The sequence below is a fragment of the Triturus cristatus genome, chromosome 5_1, assembly GCF_964204655.1.
Source record: "Triturus cristatus chromosome 5_1, aTriCri1.1, whole genome shotgun sequence".
In the NCBI taxonomy this organism is placed as follows: domain Eukaryota; kingdom Metazoa; phylum Chordata; class Amphibia; order Caudata; family Salamandridae; genus Triturus; species Triturus cristatus.
Window position 1 is genome coordinate 732,090,737 of NC_140587.1, and position 22,680 is coordinate 732,113,416.

A 22,680-nucleotide genomic window follows, 5' to 3' on the forward strand; every position below is an offset into this window, starting at 1 on the left:
ATTTTATGTTTCTTTCCGCTTTGCGGGCGGGAGAGTGAAGCTGCCCAGGCAGGGCAGAAGTGGTTTGCTCACTCCTGAGTATGCATGACTGATTTGGTTGGCCCTCTTTGGCCCCCCAAACCAGTCATGCGTACTCTGCACTTCTCCATGCAGGCTGCATTGCAGCCTACATGGAGAACATGCAATCCCCTTTTGGGAAAAAGGGGGTGGTGATGGACAGAGTTTCTGAATGATGCAGAATACTCTTACCAAGTCAAGAGATCATGGTTTTAATCCATCACCGTTTTTTAGCTCACTGCACCATCCCAGCTCAGAACCTGGCTACATGCAAATTAGTCTGTACCTGTCCCAGTGCATGATGGGAACAGGGCAAACCAAACTACCAAGCCAATTCTTATACTGGGAAGGAAACAAGCTTCCGGGGACCGGTTTCTGGTATCACAGCCTTCGTCGGCCCGGCTTGCCTGAATCCTGATGGTGCAATGAGCAAGGGACTCACGTCTGAGCATACCCTCCCACACTGAGTGTGGATAAAATCGATTTGGGAAAAAGGGGGTGGTGATGGACAGAGTTTCTGAATGATGCAGAATACTCTTACCAAGTCAAGAGATCATGGTTTTAATCCATCACCGTTTTTTAGCTCACTGCACCATCCCAGCTCAGAACCTGGCTACATGCAAATTAGTCTGTACCTGTCCCAGTGCATGATGGGAACAGGGCAAACCAAACTACCAAGCCAATTCTTATACTGGGAAGGAAACAAGCTTCCGGGGACCGGTTTCTGGCATCACAGCCTTCGTCGGCCCGGCTTGCCTGAATCCTGATTGTGCAATGAGCAAGGGACTCACGCCTGAGCATACCCTCCCACACTGAGTGTGGATAAAATCGATTTGGGAAAAAGGGGGTGGTGATGGACAGAGTTTCTGAATGATGCAGAATACTCTTACCAAGTCAAGAGATCATGGTTTTAGTGCATCACCGTTTTTTAGCTCACTGCACCATCCCAGCTCAGAACCTGGCTACATGCAAATTAGTCTGTACCTGTCCCAGTGCATGATGGGAACAGGGCAAACCAAACTACCAAGCCAATTCTTATACTGGGAAGGAAACAAGCTTCCGGGGACCGGTTTCTGGCATCACAGCCTTCGTCGGCGCGGCTTGCCTGAATCCTGATGGTGCAATGAGTAAGGGACTCACGTCTGAGCATACCCTCCCACACTGAGTGTGGATAAAATCGATTTGGGAAAAAGGGGGTGGTGATGGACAGAGTTTCTGAATGATGCAGAATACTCTTACCAAGTCAAGAGATCATGGTTTTAATCCATCACCGTTTTTTAGCTCACTGCACCATCCCAGCTCAGAACCTGGCTACATGCAAATTAGTCTGTACCTGTCCCAGTGCATGATGGGAACAGGGCAAACCAAACTACCAAGCCAATTCTTATACTGGGAAGGAAACAAGCTTCCGGGGACCGGTTTCTGGCATCACAGCTTTCGTCGGCCCAGCTTGCCTGAATCCTGATGGTGCAATGAGCAAGGGACTCACGTCTGAGCATACCCTCCCACACTGAGTGTGGATAAAATCGATTTGGGAAAAAGGGGGTGGTGATGGACAGAGTTTCTGAATGATGCAGAATACTCTTACCAAGTCAAGAGATCATGGTTTTAATCCATCACCGTTTTTTAGCTCACTGCACCATCCCAGCTCAGAACCTGGCTACATGCAAATTAGTCTGTACCTGTCCCAGTGCATGATGGGAACAGGGCAAACCAAACTACCAAGCCAATTCTTATACTGGGAAGGAAACAAGCTTCCGGGGACCGGTTTCTGGCATCACAGCCTTCGTCGGCCCGGCTTGCCTGAATCCTGATGGTGCAATGAGCAAGGGACTCACGTCTGAGCATACCCTCCCACACTGAGTGTGGATAAAATCGATTTGGGAAAAAGGGGGTGGTGATGGACAGAGTTTCTGAATGATGCAGAATACTCTTACCAAGTCAAGAGATCATGGTTTTAATCCATCACCGTTTTTTAGCTCACTGCACCATCCCAGCTCAGAACCTGGCTACATGCAAATTAGTCTGTACATGCAATCCCCTACAGGCCTTGGCTGGGCAGCTTCCCGACCAATCACAATGCTCCACTCGAGCGTTGTGATTGGCTTAGGGGAGTGGAGGGAGCCTGACTACTTCCTGTTCCTGCCGGAGGCAGTAAAGCAGGAGCAGACTGAGCAGTAAAGACGCGTAACCTAGGCTGGAAGAAAGGTTAAACTATTGAACCCCCTCCTAGCATGCCCCCTTCCCTCGCGACCTCTTGCCCGTCCCACCCATCCTGCCCGTCCCTGCACCCGCCCCCCGTGAGCCATGCCGGCCATGACTGAACTGTTGGTTATTGCATGTTGGACAGTATATACAAGACAACTGTTATCTCCTTCAGTTCATAGTAATCTACTGTATTAGTACAGGCTACGCCCTCCAATTTGCCTTTCTGTATTGTTTAACGCAATACTGTTCTCTATTCGGTGCTCTTTCTACAGGCACCTCATATGACATATTTATATTTCAATACTGAAGCGCAGGTATCAGTTTGAATGAGCTGATTCCTCATCGGATTTTCCCTCATGGTCGAGTTTCCCTGTTTAATCAAAAATGCTCCATGGTCAAAGGTAAGGCAACATTAGCATTTTCTTCAGTCTGCAGCCATTGTCAGCGGTAGTCCATGAAACATGTTAGAGTACACAAAGAACATCAGACTCTAGGTTTATGCATGTCAAATTTCTGTGTTGATGTGTACCATTGAGATTCTAATGGCTAAATATTGATTTGCCCTTAACTTGGTGTCACCACCAAGAGGGACATATATGATAATCTGGTATATTACTCACTGGACAGAGGTGAAACATGCTTATTAACCGAGTTTAAAATAAGATATTTGTTTCAGTAAATTTGTATGAACATACTTCAAATTGAGACGTGAGTAAAGTTGAATGAATTAAATAAAATTTCCATAAATTATTTTTTTTCACATATTTTTAGAATAAATACTGTTCATTGGAAGACTTGTTGGGTTTGTTATTGTGCATTTTGAAACCACTCCTATTTATAATGTTTTTCTCTGTCATTTACACCTGAGATGCTGAACATAAATTACATTTTATAAAGGCTTTAACATGTATGATTTCTAACTGCCCTTTCACATTGCGGTAGGGCGGCGTAGCAAGAAGTCTTGCGGTGCAGCCCTATGTCACTTCCCCACAAATTAGACCCTCAGTGCCCTTTCTTCGCTTTCCATACAGTGTTTTTAATTTGTAGACTTGCATGTCCCTTTCGAATTCTTATGGTTCACACAGTATTTCTTTTAACTTACTTACATTTTTTAACCTATGCAATATATATTTAAACACTCAAAACCTTATCACCACATTTATGAATCGGGACCTCTTTATCCGTCTACCTCATTCCACCTTATCTAACTGTAAGAAAAACTATTTGCAGCCTTTATACAAAATGTTCCTTATTAGATACCAATCGAAAATGCCTCTGTGTCTCCTTGACATCATGATCTGTAAGCAAATGCATCAGTTTCTTCCCGGATCGTTACCTGATATTAGTGAACAGTGGACAGCAAAATGTTACAGGTTTAATTGCAAAATCTCAAAAGAATCCCGGGCTCCTGTAAAAGGCAATCATTTCATTTTTTTCAAATGCTGCTTTGTTGATATAAATGTAGCTGCTAGCCATTGAATGATCCTGCTCGAGTCCCTTCAACAGCTGAACATTAATCGGTTCACCTCTCACTACAGTCAATGTGTGAATAATATCCTTCACCAAACTCTGTAATCCAAAATTATTTATCTACAATTTGTTGATCCATGTTCACTGTGTATATTCAATCTGCTTCATGTTTCAATTAATTTATTTAGTCCTTTTGTTGCTTTCAAATATAATTTCACTTCCTCCATGTATTCCCTTGAACGTTCGATCCCAATGCATGTTGGTATATGTGGCCATTCTTCGAGGCCTACTTTAAAAAATACACAAAATTAACCACATATATTAACATACATTTGTTGTTAGAAAACTGTAGTCTGGCTAGACTATTCATCTTGTAAGGTTTCGGTCACTGACCTCTTCACGAGGCGAGTTCCATAAAATAAATGCTCGTTCCTGCTATCTCAGACTCTCTTTTATCAAGTACAGTGTAAAATCCTTACAAGGAAGAACACAGACCTGCTAAGCAGTATTCTACTTTTAATGATAGCGTGTCAGAAGCCTCAAAAGGCCTCTGACGTTTTTATTGATCATCATGCATAAACCTAGTAAATTATCTTATATATCTCGGCGGCCTGCCTTCCATGAGAGTGATTGTTAGCAACTGCTAATGTTTACCTGTCTGACACCATCAGAAATGAATATTCATTGCGAAAAAGATCATAAAGACATGTATTTAGGATAAAATATTTTTATATATGAGGAATTTCATCCTTCAACAATGTAATGCAGCATACAATGATTTCTTGTACGGAAATCAATATTTCTTTTTTACTCTATCCATCACAGTGGGCGAATTGGTAATTATCGAACTACATGAGACATGAAGATATGAAAAAAATAACATCAAGAAAAGATCGTGACTTAATATCAAACGCACATTATTCAGTTACCATAATTCATGGAGGAATATCTAAATCCTGGTGATACTATGCAGGGAATTAACAAATGCAGTAATGCACATCACATGATGTCCCTTGCTAAGGCCCGATGGGCTAAACAAGTTCAATTTTCAATCCGTCTTTTTTAAGCTTCTAAAATAATATTTGAGAAATTGTCCCCTCGTTGTGTTGTTCAAATAATTTGTAAAATACTAATGCATCTTATCATTTTTATTGATGCATATCCTCTCATTACATAGATGTTTCTCATAAATTCATAAGGTCACGTGATACATATCCACTCTTAATTTTTGATGTATTTTTCACAATGCCATTTTCGATCATTGCAGTAGGTATGGTTACACCCCATCCTTCCATTTTTATATATAAATAACGTGCCATGGAGGGTTATATGTTTCTTGCAAATTGGGATAAAGGCATCTGTACATTCACAGCCAAATCTGCCTCTGTCCAAATGATTCCTCTAAACACTTTTCCCCAATGACTTATGTACCAGTCACAGAGCTTCTTAACCCATCCGCCTTCTAGTGCCTTCTATTATGTCTTAGTGAAAAACATTTATTGTAATAATAAACAGAAAAACCTTTGAGACTGAAAGCCAAACACTGACATCATAAACATCCTTTGGACAAAAAATGCACACATATTCGATTCGACAGAACGTTGTGGTGGGCTGAGCAAATGCAGTGGCTGGCTCCAGATCGAGCAGAGTTTGATGAATGTCTTTCTGCAGTGATTTGACAGTAATGAATGTAAGCGGGTGCAGGTGTCTCTGAAACCACAAACTCCTCCAAATCCACACAAATTGTGTTATGTTTCTGATACTCGAGCTCTAGCTGGTGGTGAATGCTGTTTCATTTAATTGCCTTCGTTTGTGGGCTGTGGGAAGAAGGAGTAGACTTGATCAGGGGGAACTATTATACTCAGGAAGTCTTGTGATCCCTTCACTTGATGGTTTTAAGTCCCTTTTGTATGGGCTGGGAGACTGACTGCATCCGATGATTGTCTCTTTTCCGTTTTGATCACGATTCGTCTCTCAGACCATAACACTTTGCATCACAGATATTCAATGAAACAACTGGTCATTTTAATAGGTAAAGTGGGCTGCTGTCATTGGGTGGTCTGGCCCCTGAGAGATGGTAAGAAGGCTATATGACAAATGGAGTATCAATGCAAATGTAGTTGATATCCCCAATCTTACTGGGTATACTAGGGATACAGGCAAGTGTGCATGTCCCTCTGCTCCCAAATACAGCATTCTTCTGGATCATGAATGCTGGCCCTACCACTTCTACTGACAGTCTCATGTGTATCCTCACCAAACACACAGTTCTTGCATAGTAGCTTGGGTCCCACAAGGAAATTCATCTACCAAGGTGAAATAGACAGAGACAGCAGCAGAAACTGCACCATTTGGTCCATAATTCCCGTCTAAAGGTAGTGGGGTACCACCTGCATTAGAGGGTTCTACGCAACTGTTAACACTTATGATACGATTGCAAACAGCGAAGTGAACAGAGCACCTGGACAAGTTTCCCTGTCATCCCACCTCTCGCCAACAGCACAAAATGTATAGGTATGAATAAAGATTATCCCCAGATCAAAAAGAATATTATAGCATCATAAACAAGACCACAAAATGCTTTCATAAGATCTTTGTAACGTACTCTAGCTCCCATATATTCTACTGAAGTTAACTCTGCAAGTGGTCCATTATTTACATCACATTCTATAGATATTTCAAGATCTGTTCTGACAAGTATTAGTTTGACTGAAAATAAAGCGGGTCTTGAAGGAGAAGACATAGGTGAACTATTGTTCAGTAGGACACTGAACACACTAGCTCTGACACAAATGGTTGTAGATCAAGGCACACTTAAACCCAGAAAGGGCAAAATAGGCCAAGTGCTAATTTGTAGACATTCGGTCTAGGGCTCACCAACAAGAAAGTAAAATGTCAGTGATTAAGACCTCTGTTGACACAATTGTCTTACCAGTTGGTAAATTTAAAAAAAATGGGAGACATGAGTCAGGTGACAATAAGGACATAACGAAAAATGATCTGGAGTATAATTCTGAGCATTTAGAAAGCTACACTTCCAGAAACAGAACATTAAAATCGCATGTCAGCAAGGTATTGAAAGAAACACTTCTGGAGTTGGATCTCTCTATTAACCTTTCTACCGAGATACAGAACATTCACCATGAACCTTCTTGCGACTCAAGAGAAAGCACAATGAAGCCAAGTTTGCCACACTTGGTGGTTCAGGAGAGCAGTTTGATTTTGATGCAACAGTTTTGACTTACTAATAAAGGTTGTGGATTTCCCAGGAGTATTTTATAACAAAAGCAATAGTTTTGTTGGGTTGGAAAGCTGTAAGAGAGCATAGGTGGGCAGTAGAGGAAACGAATTGGGTACAAAAAGATATATTAATGTGAGGTTAGTATACCCAGTGACACATGTTCCTGAATGGGTAAGTGACTTCTATACTTTCCGTAATTTTTCTAGAAAATTAAAGGGCTTTTGCGCAATTACAAAAAAACACTCATTAAGGTACTTGAAGGACCAAGGATGTACACAATACATTCAAAAAAACAATTAGTCATAGCAGTGAAATTTCTTTTCTGGAATGCACTATTTGGGGGACTGAAATCAAACATAAAACTAAGGGGAATATTTGCAACAGGCAGCGATAATTATCGCTGACCTTGTATACCGAATTTTTTTCTATCGCTGGAATATTTCGCCAGGCTGGCGTTGTATTAACAACGCTTAACGCCATGGCGATGTATATTCCAGCGATAGCGCCCTTTTCCATGGAACATCGCTGGTTTTCCAGCGATGTTCCATGTAAAACGGTGATATGCTTGATGATACGACCTTGTGGTCGTATCACATGAATCCACCGCCCATGTTAGGTATGCCTTAGTCAGGAATTTAATAGACGTTAAATTCCTGCGTTATGGCATACTTAGCGCGATTTAAAATAATCACTTCCCCGCATTGTAAATATCGCAAAGCTGCCTTCAGATATTTACCCATGTTGTTTCCACAGACACGCCTACTTTGCATCTCATTAGCGTTGCGAAGTAAGGCGTGCTGGAAACGGGAGCAAAATCAGCAAAACACGCGATAGAGTGTCTTTGCTGATAAGGCGATAAAATTATTGCCGCTTTTCGGCCGAAAACGGCCGCAAAAGCGTCGATAAATTTTTTATCGCCGCATTGTTAATATGCCCCAAATTTTCAACTGTCATTGCCTGGGCAGTGCAAATTCTGTTAAGTTTCCACCTTCGTTTCCCAATGAATCTTCGAAGTCACTGTGGTGCCACCTTGCACTTAACGGTGCGTATGTATGGTGTTTAGTGCCTCTGTAAGAGGGTCACGGTTAGGAGGAAATTACCAAAAATCTGAAACAAAAATAGCATCAAGTGGGAAACAAATGCGACCAAAAATAAGAGAACAAGGGCCATATTATCAAGGAACGGCGATAACATTATCGCCGCTTTAGCGGCAGGAAACTGCTGCTAAAGCGGCGATATTGGGCTTGATAATATGCCCTTGTGAATTCCCATAGAAGCCCATGTTCTGGTGTGAACCTGGGCTTCTATGGGAATTCACAAGGGCATATTATCAAGCCCATTATCACCGCTTTAGCGGCAGTTTCCTGCCGCTAAAGCGGCGATAATGTTATCGCCGTTCCTTGATAATATGGCCCCAAATGTGTTGCGATTCATCAAATACTCTTTAAAGCCATTTTATATATGATTCAAATATGAAATGACATCAGAGGAGATTATCCAACTTCATTTTTGATTGCAGATCTGCAAAAAGATTTCACTCCGTAGACCACTATCTTGGAAATGGCAATGCACAAGACTTTACTCCCATTCCTTCGAAAGCACAGCATGACTTTGTACCCAAGAAAAAAAGCCTAAGTTTGACATCGTTGACTGATGCAAAACTTTACAGTCCTGTCCCATATGATCCTCCACGCTCATAGCAGAACAATCTTCCAAGCTAGCATCCCTATGGAAATGCTACCATGATCTAGGCCAGGCAGAAGCCTATCTGTGCTCTGAAAGCAGCATCTTGGAACACACTGCTTGACTGCTTGATAATCGCACTTCCATGGGAAAATTTGCCGTCTTTGGTAAAATCATGCAATAAAACCCACAAGATGCAATTACATTTCATTACATGGTTTAGAACTGTCTTAAACTTAGAAACAAATAAATCAATACAATTACATATTAATCAATTAACATATTAAACATTTAACTTTATCTCATTATATGGTGACCTGTAACGATGATCATATCAAAACTGTGATGACAAAGGTATTGGTCTAGTGGACCAGATGAAATATGGATTTTGCTTCTTTAACCAGGGAATTCCAAAAAATACAGTATTTCGCCCACTTGCATGGTAATCTGTAAAAAAGAAAGAAATTATCGCCATTTTTATAGAAGATTCATTACAAGGAAACCAATTCACTCTGCTTTTTTTCTAAGGAGATGATTGGATTCTTTCTGCAACTTTCTGAGGTCATTTAGGACAAGTCTGAATCATATGTCCAGCATCACCGCAATGTAGACACAAACAAACCTTTCGCTGGCAATTATTTTCATTCTCAGCCTAAGGGCCCTTAAATGCCCTTACTAGCATAGATTTCTCATTAAGCAATAGATCCACCTTAACATCAGGTCAAGCAAATGAATAATCTGTAATAAAGTTACAATAATTCTCTGCAGTTCCCGCTTTCTTTCCACATTTCCTGTAATCTATGTTTGATCGAAAGCACTAAATCAATGAGTTCAAAAATTAAAATGTCTGTGCTCCCATTGTTTTTGTTTCTTTTTATTAATCTTCCTTTGAAAATTACGATTTATTATTTTAAGGAATTAGATCAAATAATTAGAAAATGTGTCTGGAATAGTAAACATCCTCGGGTAAAATGTCCACATTACAATTAGATGTTACATCAGGCAGATTGGCACTTCCACACTTTTCAACTTATTACCAGGCTTCGTTAGTTAACTTACTCTCTCAAATGGGTCAGGATAAGTCTGTTTATGATAATTTTTTTATAACAAAATGTTGAAGGAGAGTGCTATAAGACTTCCTGTGTTTTCATGCCTGGCGAAACTTCCTAAGAAGTCTAGATATAAGGTAATATTGATTCTAGCTGAAAGAACACAGTTATTTTTTAAATCATGAGCTATTCCGGCATTCCATGCATATACCATTATTCAGGATTCTGAAGTAGGTGGTTTTAAATTCTCTAAAGGGCTTTATCGGGTCTGGCAAGAATCAGGTTTTAGACAGCTTGGGGATTTTTATAATCATGAAACAATAATCTCTTGGGATATAGTTCAAATGAGAATCACTACAATGACCACTGCTCTTTCTCTGAGTTTTCTACAGCTAGTGAATTTTCTTAAAATTAATTATTCAATGCTGGGCGAAACCACACATCAAATTGTTAAACAAATGGCAAACAGAATGTTGGGGGTTGGCAATTGGTATCGCCAACTTCACCAAAAGGCACATTTTGATGAGATTATTACGAATGAGTTACAAAAAATTTATTCTGAGACAGGTTGTAGGTTTAATGTTAAAGAATGGCAACAGCTCAGCAAATTAGCAAACAAAGCACTCAGAGGCGCAAATTTTAAGAGAATGAATTTTTTGTCAAGATGGTTGTTGTATTATACACCTCAGAGATTATCTAACATGTTCTTAACATGTCCCAATCGATGTTTCAGATGTAGTAAACAGGGTGAGGGCGGATGGGTACATATTTTCTATGAATGTAATAATTTAAAACAATTTTGGCAAGGGGTTTTTGCTGAGATTTCTCATATTTATCTGTAACAATTGAGCCATCCGTCACCCTGGTGCTATTTGGTTCCTCAGGTGAGGTAAAAGGTTTAACAAAAAAACAGCAGTATTTTGTATTGATTTCAATTGCTGTAGCTAGGTCATTGGTTCTTCAAAATTGGAGAACCGTTAAACAACCGACCATAAAGCATTGGTTCAATAAAATGGTTCGAACTTGCAGATTCGAGGAGGCCTAGGCCAAACGTGTAGGAGCAAGTGTGTAATTTAGGAGGATCTGGAAAAAAAATTCTCCTAATTTATCCCAATTGTATAATGCATAATGCACTTTAGGAAATGTTGGATTATATACGAAGTGATTAGAGATATTTGTTGTTCCTAGAATCATATGTACTTGGTATCATTTTGTTTTTCTTGATTATGATCATGATCATGTCAGTCATAATATAAAATCTAGGGAGTATTATTAGATAATCCGCAACCAGTAATATGTTGTTTTATACCAGACAGATTGTATTTATTTTTAATTGATTATGTAAAAGTTTTTCTTGAGAATTATAACTAACTTTCGTTGATTTTATCAGAATTCTTTTTGATATTCTGTTGAAAGGAATGGTATTCTCCTCTAATTATTTGATTTCATATGCTTTATTTGAGTTATTAATTGGTTGATTACATTTATTTTTGTTTTTTCCTGTTCTCAATAAAAATATTTAAAAAAAAAAATAGTTCAAAAACTGAAATAGGAAATTACAAATAAACCAATTCATCCCTTTTCTCTTCTGTCAAGTCTTGTCGAAAAAGTCTGAATTGAGTGATTTCAGCTAAACTAATGTCAACTATGAAATGAAAAAATCAAATCACATAAGTCAATACATCCATTCCACTTTGCTGAATATCTTACAACACTTCCTCAGTGAAATACTGAAAAAGCAAAATATTAAAATATCTTATCTGCAAATATATATTGATCATATGTTTCCAAACAGGCACCTGAAGATTTTATGAGAGGAAATGTCTTGACCAGAGCACGTCTATCAAGGCAACAAATCAAGTAATGCACATTAACTGAATGTTGATTAAACTGTGTGGTCAAAAAGCAAATTGGACCATTAGAAATCCAAAAAAGAATTTTACTTCATAGGATTCACAGAAAAATGTGGGGTGCTACGAAGAACTGCTGGGATATCTATAAACCTTAATCCCATATTCTGCAGTAATACTGACTTTTAAAGGGGTAGTTGTTGTAACTGTTGTTCTAGATCTGAAAAGGATCTGTATTGGGAGCAAACATACAGGGTTATTGCCATTACATTCTGCAGGGACTGGATGTTTTGAAGGTCTGACAAGCATCATTCTTGGGTTTCCCAGGAAAGTGTGCCTTCTCCCAGTGGTCATTACAACAGTTGCACTTAATATTAAACATGATAGGTGCCAAGTGTCTCCTGAAAATGACACCAATTTGGAGGAAAAAAGCAACAAAGTGAAAAAACGCGTCCTAGGCAATCTTGTAGCTCTTGATTGTGGATGAAAATGAATGCAGCAGTAGATAAGCAATGCACCGGACCCTCTCTCATATCAGGGAGGAAAAAAGAGCCAGTCAAGGATATTGCATAGAAGATCTAAAGGAAATTCAGACGGCAGAAACTAAACACCAGGGAGACAAATAGTTGCAAGTGGACAATGACCTTGGCGATATATAACAGAGAGAATGTGTTGCAATGCATTTGTCACTAATTGGTGCCTTCTTTATATGTGATTCAAACATGAACTGACATCACGGGGGAAAAAAACTGAACATAATTAAATGTTTCTGTTATTTTTCCCCCAAGAATTGAAAACATTTACCAATTGAACGAAAATATAAAAATAAACAAAATCTAGACCAGAATCAGAACCTACCAATCTCCATAACTGGCTGGCTGAATTATTTTAAAATAGTTATTCTAACATATTTTATTATTTTATCATATCAGCAAGTTTATAATCCAGCATTATTCTGTTAATTTGGGTAAACCACTCAAACGATGATGTAAGGAATGCTCACAAATAGTCTAACCACTGCCAATTGCTCAGAGTAGCCTTCCAACCTATAGTTTTTCACCCACTGTGCCACAGGAACTAAGTTTCACCCACCGGAAGAGGCTCAACTAGTCTAAAAGTCATCTGGAGTTGCTTGTTTTCTGCTGCATAAAGGAACTCTCTTGGCAGTTTGGGCTCAACTGTTCCTTTTGGAGTGATTCCAAGGCTCATTTGCATATGGCTGGGTCTAAAAGGAGGTGGCAAATTGGCCCAAAAAATAATTGGTTGGAATTCTGCCCTGAATAATTGCAGTGGTCAGATTATTTGCAAGTATTCATCTGGTCACTTTTTGTGGGTTTGATGTATTACACTAAGTGACCACAGGTATACTCAGACTTTGATTCCTTGCCCATTGTGCCAATTGAACCAAGCTACACCTGGCCAAAAAGGCCCAACTAAGCTGAAACTGGTGTTGATGTGGAGTTGGTTCTGTTCTGGCTCAGAGAGGATTTGGCTGTATAGCTTATAATGTACTGTTTCACTATTGCAAGAGTCGACCATACATACTTACTCTAGTTATCCACATTGTCATGGATGCAAATCCACCATTTTATACCATTTGCATATGCTTTTTTTAATATACTATACTGGAACACTTGAGGTCAAAGATTTCAAATTTTTAAAAACTGGGACATAATTTCAATGGTACTCTATAGCTGCTATAATTCAAATCACGCAAACATTATTTCCTAAGTCCTAAATAATTGCAACATTTGTTGGTTCTAGCTGCAGGGGTCATAACGATGATGATAATTGTGGGTACAATTTTCAGAATTAACATGTTTATAGATTAAATCCTTGAGTGGGAAATCAGTATAATGTCAGTTTCTGCTTTACAATACCCATAAGCAGGTCATCCTGGATCATGTAAACATCATCTAATTCTTTCTTGTAAAATGATGTCTGTGGGCAGGCCCAGTGCTTGCAGGCTGAAGTGCTGGGTCAGGAGCCTGGTGAGCGGCTGGGCAGCAGAACTTTGTTTGGGGCAGGAGGAACTCAGAGGTTATGCTCTAGGTCCAGCAGGAATGGCACAGGGACTTTACTTCAAGGAGGTGCAGTGGGACCAAATAGCCACCAAGTAGATAGACTTTGGGGCATATTATCAAGGATCTATTGCTGAGTTATCGGCACTTTAGCGCAGCCAAAGTTGTGAAAAATTTGTCGTACCATTCACAAGCTGATGCAAACAGCTGATATCATCAGTTTGCCTGTGATAGCATCCTTAAAAAACATCGCCACATATTACCCTGGCAACTATCGCAAAGGAGATGCAGAGTAGGCGTTCCAGAGCAAAAAGCCACATCAATACCACACCTCAACATTCTCAACGACCAGCCAGATTGGCGATAAGAACACAAAACATGCAATAAGGAGCGTTAGCAGCAGGAAACTAACACCTGCTCCGACCTGGTGCAAAGTCAGATGACAACCTGCACCAGAAAAAGGAGCCCAGACCACAGCCACACCTGAAGACCAACAGATGCCATGGAGCCACTGATCATGCACCTCGGAGCCCCAACAGGGCTGCAACACACACTGCCACCACCACCAAGACTGCCACCCCCCCTGGACCACACCCGGACCACCACAGAGGCAGCGCAGACAAAGACAGCGGACCTTCAGAAAATGCACCAGCCTCACAGACCCAACACCAGAGAATGTCAGTGCCCACCACAGGCTCAAAAGGACAACCATCCCACTCATCCTGACCACCATTGCCCACAGGCATACGGCACCAGCACAGCGGACAACCAACATCCCACCTCAGAAAGAGCTGCTGGCCGTGCTGCACATGTTGGCCTCTAGTAGCTTCCAACCAACTCCTGCCAGAGTCGGAGGAGTCTCACAGCCAGCCCTGTCCAAGTTCCCCACAACTGTCTTGGATGCCATCATCAGCTTGGTACCACACTACCTATACTTCCCCACACTGCGCAGGAACACCTGGAGACCAAGTAATGTGTTTATGCCACAGCTGGCTTCCCGTACGTGTTAGGGGGCAATTGGCTGCATACATGTCCTACTTGTGCCCCCTGCCAACACTGCACACAATAATCACAACCTAAAGCACACGTATTCCATCAATGTGCAGGCAACAGTGGACCACATGGGAATCCCCACCAACCTCGATGCCAACCACCCATGCAGAGTGCATGATTCTTACTTCTTCTGACAGTCCATCATCAACCAGCACTTGCAGGTTGGCACCTACGAAAATGCACTGCTCCTTGGTAAGTACCAAATGAACACACCACACACTTTAACTGCACAATCATGCAAATAACAACACTGGGAATGCACACGTCACAGACACACAAACAACATGCCAAACAACATCCCACCCACCAGACACAACATCACAACTTACTGTGGCAACCTGGGCCAGCCATGCACATAAGCCATCAACTACATAGCACCTCAACCACACGATAGCAGATTGTGGGAAGAGGTGTGAACCAGGCACGTGCGAAGGAGGCAAGTGACCCATGAATGAGAATGTACACAATGCCAAGTGTGGCGTGGAAATGATGGCCAGACTGCATTATGCAGACCACACACATATCCATGTCAACATACACCGCTGGTACCTAGAGTGTAGTGGACAGTGGACACAACCATGTCACCCCAGCCAGTGGGGAAGATCCAGGAAATGTAGCTTGTTACGTCCCCCCCTGTAAGCGTGAGCGGAGTGGGCTGGCCCGGCTTATGCAAGGCCAGTGTAGGGGTGTGAATAAAAAGCACGTAGCTCTGGGCGTGGTTCTCTTCCGGAATACCCAACGTCTCTGCCAGGGTGATGCCCCTCACCCGCCACGTGGCCGACGCCGTAAGCGGTGTTGCCTGTGATCTTGTGTGCCTACTGCACCCTGGGCCACTGGTCCCCGAACCAGTCCTGCGTACCCAGGCCTCAATGCACATATGCCGACACCGGTGTGTGCCGAAGAGGGCACACTACGTGCCAGTGCAATCTCCAAGCCCGAGTCCCACGACCCTGGCAGCCTCCTCAGACCATCACAGTCCCGCAGTACACCTTTCTCATTTACGTACTCCACGGGCATACACAGACTGAGTCTTGATTACACTATGGCAGAGAACATTAACTATTGCTGATTTTACGTCACTATACTCCCTTCGGTGTGGTGACACCAAGTCTGTGTATAGCATTCCAGCCACACTTGTCTGTGGGCCCACGTGGACTACTGCCCTCGGGCCATACTGTGCTCGAGTCGGTCACACATTTGGAACTGAGTCTTGATTTTTCAATGGCAGACTACAGATCATTGCACGCAAGGAGAGGTGAAAGAGGAAGACGCATTTCAGTCAGGAGGAAAAAAGGACCATCGTTACGGAGGTGATCGAACACTACCGACAAATGCCCTGGTATCACTAACTCTGTGCATCGCGAGCCAATGACACGTGTCTATGGGCCCATGATAATTATGCTTTCGACCTACACTGCGGTCCAGCAGGCCTCATACCAATCCAATCCAGTCCGTACAAGGCAGGACATGGCATCGTCACTGACTGAACACCTGCTCAGCTCAGGTGCTTCTACCTTCGTCAACCACAAGTCACCCCCACATGCCATTACAACATCGTGTGTTAGAGTTCCAGGAGGAGCTCACTGAACAGCGGTTGTCCAGCGCTGACCGCTGCCTCGGGCCTACACTGTGGTCGAGTAGGTCACACATTGTGAACTCAGTCTTGATTTATTTATGGCAGTCTTTATCTCATTATACTGGCCTCATCGCAGGCTGCATCCTCTTTCAGCTCCGGTGAAACTAACTCTGTTCCCCGACATCCATGGACACTTTCTGATTGAACTTTGGTGGCAACTAAGTCTATGGACTCGGAGTTTTGTCATCATCTTGTCCGTCATACTGACTTGTGGCAAAAACAAGGCAGTAGCATTCCACTCCTCCATTTGCTGCTTCCAGACGGCTTCTACCCTCTGCATCATGCCCTGGTGGACACCTACCACTGTTTACGCAACCCTCTGCCACATTCACCTCAGACATCGATGAGGACCGGCTCAGCTCACGTGGCCCTATCTCACTGCACCGCAAGTCACCATCAGGTGGCGGTGTGCCTGTGCTGGCCGCAGTGCATCCTAGGCCACTAACTCTGTGCAGCTCAAGTCAGGGACCCTCTGTGCTGGGATATTGGATGGCCTCTGTGACAATGGCCTTGGCTCATCGACGCCATGTGTCTGTGGCACTGCGCTGTCTGCTGCCTCAACTGCGGTCCAACAGGGATCACACGTCAAATCGAGTCCTGACCAGCCCGGATGTCGCATCACCACAGGAGGCACACACCACCCCCGCCAGGACCACCTCCAAATGCCAACTGCCAGATTCGAAAATGTCTAACTGCCACACTATCAGGGTTGCTCACACCTGTCGTGGATGCCATCATCTGCCTGATACCCTGATCAGCACTACAGGTGCCACTGTTTCAGTGCACCACTGCTAATGGACACTTCTGTTTGCTCATTGGGTGACCTCGGAACTTGCTCCGGCTACCACCATGATGCTCCGCAGTTGTCTCTGTAATGCTGGTGTTTTCTGTTTCCGTTTTGATGGTGTTCAGTGTTGTAGTTGTTGCCAGCATCAACAACTCATTGCGGGCTGGCTTTCACTCACCTCACACACATCCAGCACAGGCATCACTGTACATGTGACCCTGCCAATAAAGGGGCCAGGTGCACGTGCCTGTAGCCAGTCCCAAAAACTATCTGTGTGTGTCCGTGTGGTCATAATGTATGCATGAGGGCCCCGGGCCCTACAACATTACATTGTGCTGTGTACAGTGGCCACAACCATATCCCCTCTGGCAGCGGGTAGGACCTTGGACATGTAGCTTTGTGGTCACCCACTCTATACATAAGGGGAGTGGACTGGGCTGTCGTACGGAGGTCTGGTGTGGGTGTGTGAATGAAAATTCTGGGACTCTGGGTGTGGTTCATTACAGGACATGTGCAAATTCATGTGTCTCTGTCTCAGTGTTGGTCTCCTTTGTGGGGTGTAGGTGGTCCTTGATGGGACTGAGGCACCCACGTATGTGATCTAGTTCGGCTTCCATGAGCTCTGACTCCACCGCACCTGTTCGGCCACCTCCTTTTGGCATTCTGACACCTGGCATTGGAATGTGATGTGTGCCTTGTGGAGTGTTCGGAGCCAGCCGTGGTCAAAGGTGCTTCCTGCTGTGTGGTCTGTGCAGGGGCTGGGGTCTCCTCTATGTAGTTTGACTGCCCTGCTCCTGGGGGTGGGTTGCCTAAGATGTCCATGAGCTGTTGTAGGGTGTCGGTGTCGAAGGTGTTGTGGTCCTCTCCAGCATCACTGATGAGTTGTCTGGTCTGCTCTGCTGGAGGTGTTGTTTGTCCCTCTGCAATGTGAAGGAGAGATGCATGTTGACATTGTTTTGACATTTATGTTGGCGCATTGTTCTTGTTTACATGCAGACTGTATGACAATGATGAAGGACATGATCCAGGGTCGTTTTGGGTGTGCAGTGTGCTACACGTCATTGTGCATGTGTGCCATTGTGCCCGTCCCTCTGTCCCCCCAGTCCCTGGTTGTTACTCACCCTGTTGATGTTGTGTCAGGTCCTATCGAGCTGTGTCCGTACTCCAAACTCCTTGCACCGTCTACACCCTGATGACTGTTCACTCCATTTGCCTCTGCTCCTCCTGTGGAGCACGACTCCCACCTCCAGTCGCTGTTGCAGCCTTCCTGTTGGCAGCGGGTTTGTGCTTGGTTTGGCTTTTCACTTCATGCCAGCGCCTCTTGTCCTCCTCCGTAGACCTCCTCGACACTCCAACTGCATTCACGTTTGTCATATTTACGTCCAGTTGATGGTAGTGTTCCGTCACCTTCGTGGTGCTGATCTAGTTTTCCTGTCGACTGCACCCCGTCTTCCTCTCCCTCTTCTCCTTGGCCTTCCCGGACACTGTTGTTCCTTGCTGTTGGTCTGTGGGGCTTGTGGGGTTCGCATTGCCCTCTGCACTCGGTCAGGGGGCATCCATGGTGCTACTCAGTTTCTTTTGGCTTTGGTGTGGTTTTCTTTGTTGCATTAATGGTGCATTTTCCCGCATGACGCGCGGGAATTGCAAGCCTGTCGCTGGTTTTCGCTAATTTAGGTATCGCGATTGGCGTCATCGCAGATTTTTTTGCTTTCAGGTTTTGCATTTTTGCGGCCTTGCGTTGACTCTATCGCGAACACATGGCGCGTTATTGTGAGCCTATCGCATGGTACCGCCGGCTTGTGAATACCACATTAACACGGATTTATTTTCACGCAATAGACTGCGATTTGAAGGGTTGCGTTAAGCTACTTTTGCTGTAGTTATCACACGTTCTTTAGAATATCCCCCTTTGTCTTTTGTGGGTAGGTCGGACACAAAGACTGGGCAAGTGATACTTGGGAGGGGATAGCAGTGTGAGCAGGCAACTGAACATTACTTTGGGGATTGGGGTGTTCAGGAGTGGTTTGCTTGGTAGTGAAGAAAATCTCGCGAACATGCGGGAAAAAAACTTCCGCATCTTCGCGATATTTCCGCGTGTTTGCGATAATTTTTAACATTTTCGCGATAATTTGCGAAAGTGGATTTCGCAAATTCCGCCCACCCCTAGTTGTAGCCCAAAATGTTGCTTCATTTTGGAATTGTATTTCTAGGACACCTAGGGACAGCCCTCACAAAGTGACTCAACTATTACCAAAGACTTTTCCTAAAGAGACCAGTCCTATTGCCTTTGACAAAACTGGTTTTTGCTCTGAAGTCCGAGGAGTGCATTATTACCATGCGGTTGATTCCTTAAATGGAAACCGTGGTAACATTTCTCCATCCCTATGGCTATCAAAGCTTGTTTGAGGTCTTAAAAATATAGAAATGCAGAAATGCGTGCGGCATGTTTCGACCGATGACTGTCATTGGTTGCCACTTTTTGGCAAATCAACAAATTTGTGTCCGGAATCTAGAGAAGTCATTGGGGGATATTCTCAAGAACGCGTGAAAACTACCGCAAAAGTAGCTTAATGCAACTCTTCACATAGCGGTCTATCGCCGGAAAACAACACCGTGTTAATGTGGTATTCCCAACACGGCGGTTCCATGCGATAGACCTATCACAACGTGACAAATAAATGCGTTAAAATCAACGCGGCGCCACAAAAATGCAAAACACCAATGCAAAAAAAGTGGCGATGATGCAAATCGCGATACAGAAATCAGCGAAAATCAGCCACAGGCCTGCAATCCCCACGCGACATGCGGGAAAATGCACCACAAAAGCTGGAAAAAAACACACATACACAAGCCAAACAACAGGGAAGCACAATGAAGACAGCCGGAGCAAGTGCAGAGGACAACCAGAAGCCCACAAGCCCCCCAGAGGACCAGCCTGGGACCTCAGGGTCAGGGAAGGGCAAACACAAGAAGAGTAGGAAGAAAAGGTTCAGTCCGCAGGAAAACAGAATACTGATAACGGAGGTGATAGAACACCATCAACTACTGTTCGTCACCTCCACTGAGTCAATGGGAACCAAAAATGGAATATGGCAGACCATCGTGGAAAAGGTGAATGCAGTCGGAGTACTGAAGAGGACAAAAGAAGAGGTCAAGAGGCGCTGGAATGATGTCAAGCGAAAAACCAAGCAGGAACTTGCAAACAACCGGAAGGCAGCAATGCAGACTGGAGGTGGGAGCCCAGCGCCACAGGAGGAGCTGGACGAGATGGAGGAAATGGTGTCCACAGTCATCAGTGGGGAGACGGTGGCAGGAGTCGGGGGCCCGGACAGTGCTCAACATGACCGGACACAACAGCAACAGGGTGAGTAACAGCCAGGGACTGGGGGATGGGGGAGATGGGCACAATGGCATGCATGCACAAGTAAGCATAGCACATCTGTGGACAAACCATGCCCCAGAACCCCAACTCCCACCAAGAGACCAATGCAACCAAGTATGCAACATCTCAGCACTGAATAAGCACAGAAGTCAGAGGCACACCGCATGTAGGGGATAAGGGGCAGCCAAATCAGAGCTGCAGGGGCGACTCCCCAAAATTAGGAACACACACACATCACCTGCAGAGCACATCAACATCTACAACCATGTGGCACAATCCGCAATACGTCCACCACAGAACAGAAGGCACAAATGGTGTCGCTTGTGTGCAAAATCACATGTGGCATAGAAGGGAAATGTGAGTTGATAATGTACAAGTGCAAACACACATCCGTGATGTTGTCAGAATGTCCACTGTCCCGCACCATTTAGGCAGCTCCCCACAAACAGTCACAATGTACACTGTCATGCAGTCTGAATGTAAACATGTACAAAGCGACAACATACATGTGAACACAATGTTAATCTGCATCTCCCCTTCACATTGGAGAGGGAAATTCAACACCTCCTGCAGAGCAGTCCCAACCTCTCTTCTCTGATGACGAAGAGGACCACAAAACGTTTGACTCCAATACCCTCCAACAGCTCGTTGACAGCGTCAGCAGCCCACTTCTAGGAGCAGGGCAGCCCATCTGCTACGAGGAGAGCCCACCCCCTGCACAGAACACACAGCAGGCAGCACCCACCACCACAGCTGCCTCCCAGGACCCCCACGATGAACACATGGCCTTCCAACGCCGTGTTTTGGGGTGCCAGGAGAAGCTGGCAGAAAAGGTGCAGGTGGGGTTCGACCGCATGGCAGACAAACTAGACGCCATACGTGGGTGTCTAAGTCTCATCAGGGACCACTCACAGTCCCTAACGGACACCCACAGTCTGCTCCATGCCCTCCAATGAACCACGGCTGACATCGTCAGAATTCTGACTCTGAGACAAGAATGCTCAGGCAAGCTCACCCGGGAGTTGGGACTCATGCGGAGGCTCAGGAGAACATGGAGCGTACACGGGCAGAAAGATTGGCTGCCATGGCTGCACATGAGCGAGAGGAAGCTGGGTCATAAAAAATCCCTCCGCATGGCATTGCTACCACAAGGCCTGGCGCTGATGCATGCTGCTGCTACCACTCCATCCACATCCCCGGCCCCTGATGTGTCAGTGCCAGACAGTGCTGGAGACAGACCACCACCACCAACATGTGAGGCACCGGGAACAGCAGTTGATGAAGATGCCGATGAATCTGCCCTCGTGGTCAGAAGGAAGAGGTAGCATCCATCTCCGCCATATGGCCTGTTTCTGCCCTTTGCATCATCACCTTCCACTGTCCCCCGATGCACTCAACGACACTCACCTTGGACCTCAACATGGACTGCCATATCCTGTTTGGTCACCAATGACACAGTCTCAGACTGCGGACTGGACTCTCCCTCCTCTGATGTACTTGTAATTCCCTGACGGACTCTGGCTGGCCCTCCACGGGATGTCAATGTGGCTTGGGGTTTGCATGGCCCTGTACTGCACCAGCTAAGACACTCCATTGAATGTGCAGTAAACATTCATTGTCACACCGATGTGTCATGTCTATGATCTTGCAAGTGTGGAGGTATGGATGACTGTAGGGTCAATGATTCCCCCTTACATCCATGTTGCTTATGTTGTGGGACTTGGGTCACAGGGTGACACATTGCCGATTGCTGTCAGGGTGGCGCCAGCACTGGAACAAAGACACACGCATTAGTTACTTCCCTGTCTAGCCCAGAATGTAAGCACGGCCAGAGCCCCGGGGTCATTGTTCACACCCTTACGCCGGACTGGCATGAGCCAGGCCAGCCCACTCTGCTTACGATTATAGGGGTGAACAACAACGATACAAGTCCCAGGTCTTCCCTGTAGGGATCTGCTGATCACAGGTTTAGTTATCAGCATGCCACAGCCACTCCCTCACGGCTGGTTCACACCCACACCACAACCATTCAGCACCAGCATCACAGGACATGTGACCCTTTCAATAAAAATCGCCTGGCGCATGTGCTATACATCATTTGCACTCTGTCACTGGGTTTCTTCGTGTGGGTATCCTTTCTGCCTGAGGGCCTAGGGCCCTGCCACAGCACATTGCACAGTGCCGGGGGTGACATGATGGTGTCCGCACTATGGGACTCAATCATAAAGGGTCCTTGGCTTGCG